The sequence below is a fragment of the Meles meles genome, chromosome 12 (genome assembly GCF_922984935.1).
Source record: "Meles meles chromosome 12, mMelMel3.1 paternal haplotype, whole genome shotgun sequence".
Classification (NCBI taxonomy): Eukaryota; Metazoa; Chordata; class Mammalia; order Carnivora; family Mustelidae; genus Meles; species Meles meles.
In genome coordinates this window covers 66,042,696-66,047,210 of record NC_060077.1, presented here as the reverse complement: position 1 = coordinate 66,047,210, position 4,515 = coordinate 66,042,696, and positions in this window count along the sequence as shown.

Sequence of the window (4,515 nt, the reverse complement as noted above, 5' to 3'; positions counted from 1 at the left end):
TAGAGTGAAAACCCAATAAATACTGACACAAAGTAAACTAAAGCAAACATCACAACATCACAAGTAACCCTAAAAATAATACAGAGATTGGATGAGTTTAACTAAAGCAACAGAGACCTGAGAAGAGAAAATGCAGCTTGTGATACATGCACAGATACAAAGAACCACATTATACTTGTAAGCTGCTGCCCAGGCAGATAAGGAAACATTATTTATTATCAGTTATCTGTTCTCAGGTTTTCTTTTTTATTTTATTTTATTATATTTTATTTCTTTTCAGTGTTCCAAAATTCATTGTTTATGCACCACACCCAGTGCTCCATGCAATTCGTGCCCTCCATAATACCTACCACCAGGGTCACCCAACCTCCCATCCCCCTCCCTTCCAAAACCCTCAGTTTGTTTCTCAGAGTCCACAGTCTCTCATGGTTTGTCTCCCACTCCAATTTCCCCCAGTTCACTTCTCCTCTCCATCTTCCAATGTCCTCCATTATTCCTTATGCTCCACAAGTAAGTGAAACCATATGAAATTGACTTTCTCTGCCTGACTTCTTTCACTCAGCATAATCTCTTCTAGTCCCATCCATGTTGATTCAAAAGTTGGGTATTCATCCTTTCTGAGGAAGGCATAATACTCCATTGTATATATATATGGACCATATCTTTATCTATTTGTCCGTTGAATGGCAGCTTGGTTCTTTCCACAGTTTAGGGACTGTAGCCATTGCTACTATGAACATTGGAGCACAGATGGCCCTTCTTTTCACTACATCTGTATCTTTGGGGTAAATATCCAGTAGTACAATTGCAGGGTTATAAGGTAGCTCTATTTTTAATTTCTTAAGGAATCTCCACACTGTTTTCCAAAGTGGCTGCACCAACTTGCATTCCCACCAACAGTGTAAGAGGCTTCCCTTTTCTCCACATCCTCTCCAACACTTGTTGTTTACTGTCTTGTTAATTTGGCCATTCTAACTGGTGTAAGGTGGTATCTCAAAGTGGTTTTGATTTGAATATCCCTGATGGCTAATGATGATGAACATCTTTTCATGAGTCTATTAGCCATTTTTCTGTCTTCTTTGGAGAAGTGTCTGTGCATGTCTTCTGCCCATTTTTTGACGTGATTATCTGTTTTGTGTGTGTGTTGCATTTGAGGAGTTCTTTATAGATCTTGGATATCAGCCCTTTGTCTGTAGTGTCATTTGTGAATATCTTCTCCCATTCTGTGGGTTGTTTCTTTGTTTTGTTGACTGTTTCCTTTGCTGTGCAGAAGCTTTTGATCTTGATGAAGTCCCAAAAGTTCATTTTCCCTTTTATTTCCTTTGCCTTGAAAGAAGTTGCTGTGGCTGATGTCAAAGAGGTTATGCTCTTATGCTTATGTTCTCCTCTAGGATTCTAATAGATTCCTGCCTCACGTTGATGTCTTTTATCCATTTAGAGTTTATCTTTGTGTATGGTGTAAGAGAATGGTCGAGTTTCATTCTTCTACACATAGCTGTCCAATTTTCACAGCACCATTTATTGAAGAGACTGTCTTTTTTCCACTGTATTCTTTTTTCCCTGATTTTCAAAGATTATTTGACCATAGAGTTGAGGGTCCATATCTGGGCTCTCTACTCTGTTCCACTGGTCTATGTGTCTATTTTTGGGCCAGTACCATGCTGTCTTGGTGATCACAGCTTTGTAGTAGAGCTTGAAATCAGGCAACATGATGCCCCCAGTTTTGTTTTTCTTTTTCAACATTTCCTTAGCAATTCAGGGTCTCTTCTAGTTCCATACAAATTTTAGGATTGTTTGTTCCAGCTCTTTGAAAAATGTCAGTGGAATTTTGATCAGGATGGCATTGAAAGTATAGATTGCTCTAGGCAGTATAGACAATTTAACAATGTTACTCTTCCCATCCATGAACATGGAATGCTCTTCCATCTTTTTGTGTCCTCTTCAATTTCTTTTATGAGTGTTCTATAGTTCCTCGAGTACAGATCCTTTTCTCTTTGATTAGGTTTATTCCCAGGTATCTTATGGTTCTTGGTGCTATAGTGATCAGAATCAATTCTCTAATTTCCCTTTCTATGTTTTCATTGTTAGTGTATAAGAAAGCAAATGATTTCTGTACATTGATTTTGTATCCTGCCACATTACTGAATTTCTGTATGAGTTCTAGTAGTTTGGGTGTGGAGTCTTTAGGTTTTCCAAATAAAGTATCATGTCATCTACAAAGAGAGAGTTTGACTTCTTCTTTGTCAATTTGAATACATTTTATTTCTTTTTGTTGTCTGATTGCTGTTGCTAGGACTTCTAGTACTATGTTGAACAACAGTGGCAAGAGTGAACATCCTTGTGTTCCTGATCTCAAACAGAAGGCTGTCAGATTTTCCCCATTAAGGATAATATTTACTGTGTGGTTTTTCATAGATAGATTTTGTGAAGTTGAGGAATGTTCCCTCTATCCCTATACTTCAAAGCGCTTTAATCAGGAACGGATGCTGTATCTTGTCAAATGCTTTTTCTGCATCAATTGAGAGGACCATGTGGTTCTTCTCTCTTCTCTTATTGATTTATTCTATCACATTGATTGATTTGTGAATGTTGAACCACCCTTGCATCCCATGGACAAATCCCACCTTGTCATGGTGGATAATCTTTTTAATGTACTGTTGGATCCTATTAGCAAGGATCTTGTTGAGAATCTTGACATCCATATTCATCAGGGATATTGGTTTGAAATTCTCCTTTCTGGTGGGGTCTTTGCCTGGTTTGGGGATCAGGGTAATGCTGGCTTCATAAAAAGAGTCTGGAACTTTTCCTTCTGTTTCTATTTTTTTGAATCAGCTTCAGGAGAATAGGTATTATTTCTTCTTTGAATGTTTGGTAGAATTCTCCAGGGAATCCATCAGGTCCTGGACTCTTGTTTTTTGAGAGGTTTTTGATCACTGCTTCAATCTCATTACTATATATTTGGTCTAGTCAGGTTGTCAATTTCTTCCTGATTCAATTTTGGAAGTTTATAGGTTTCCAGGAATGCATCCATTTTGTCTAGGTTGCTTAACTTATTGGTATATAATTGTTGATAATAATTTCTGATGATTGTTTCTATTTCCTTGGTGTTCTCAGGTTTTAGTTGACTCCAGAGTTATTGAAGATATTGCAAAAACACAAAGAATTACTTTGATACTTGCCTCCTTGAATAAACCCTTGTTTTCAAGATTCATCTGAGTTTTTCCTAGCTGCTCAGTGACTTCAAAATATCATGACAGAGAAAACCCTCTCCTATGATCACAGAGAATATTCAACTCAAAGAGAGATTCAGGAACTATCAAGACAAGAATAATCCTTATAGCTAAGAGTTGCCAATGAGACGTTGTACGTAGTGTCCCCCACCACAGCTCTCAAAAGTTTTTCCAGCTTTTCCTTACAAGGCTCATGTTCTTTACTTTATGTGGTTTTGCAAATACAGTAGCTGTCAAATTATAAATAGCATCTAAGGGGAATAAATACAAAAGGTTGTTATGATTCAATACTGAATTGAATCATTTCTAATCATACAGATAAGTCCCAGCAAGGGTGGGGAAGGCCCAGAAAGGTTAAAATAAAGGTGAGCAACATGAAAGGGAAGCCAAGTTTAGGTTGTAGGTAAATTCTTATATTAGTGTAAGTGCTATGTGGTAAATTCTCAGAGTTTCAGAAGAGGAAAGAGGAAAGTTCAAAAGTGAATAGGAAAATGCTGAAGGTGAAGGTGAATTTTTACACCAAGAACCACCCTTAAGTAATCACTGCCTTACTCTGATTACCTGGCAGAAGAATGTTGCTGCGAAAACAGGTCTCAGAGTTAGAATTACCCTTAATACCTTTTAGCTCTCTGTCATTCATTTTTTGAGGACAGCAGCAAAAGAGAAACCTCAAAAAATTTAGTAGAAAGTGATATTAACTATTAAAAGATCAAAGTACAAAACCAGAAGGAGAAGCTTACAGAACAGGTTTCCTTCTGGGAGCAATTTTGTTAGAATGTGGTAATAAGATCTGTTTATCAGTTCCTCAAAGGCAGGGACCACCAATTATGCTCCTCATCTATTATCCCACACTTCTTAAAACATATCTTTTCTCTGGACACCAAATAGATATATATTGGTTCTCTTTGTTAATCCACAAATGGAGATAAGAGTCTGACAAAGACTTAAAATTCTAGAAGTGAGCATGGATTCTAAATTCATACAACTTAAAGGTTGGTGATGACTTCACCCAAATCTGAGACCACCCCAAGTACTACTAATAATAACCTAAAGACTATCTGTATAGGTTGATAATCTCTGGGCAGGAAATGTATAATTCATGAATGACTGAGTTTGGGGAATAGACTAAAATAAAATTCACTTACTCTTATGAAGGGCTTGTAGTCATTTAAAGTTATTTTAGATAGAAACTCCTTACCCCTTGAAAGCATACAATATTTTCAAATAATCACTGGGTTAGAATGAGTAAATGTGCATGTCCATTTATTTAAAACTTATTGCATAT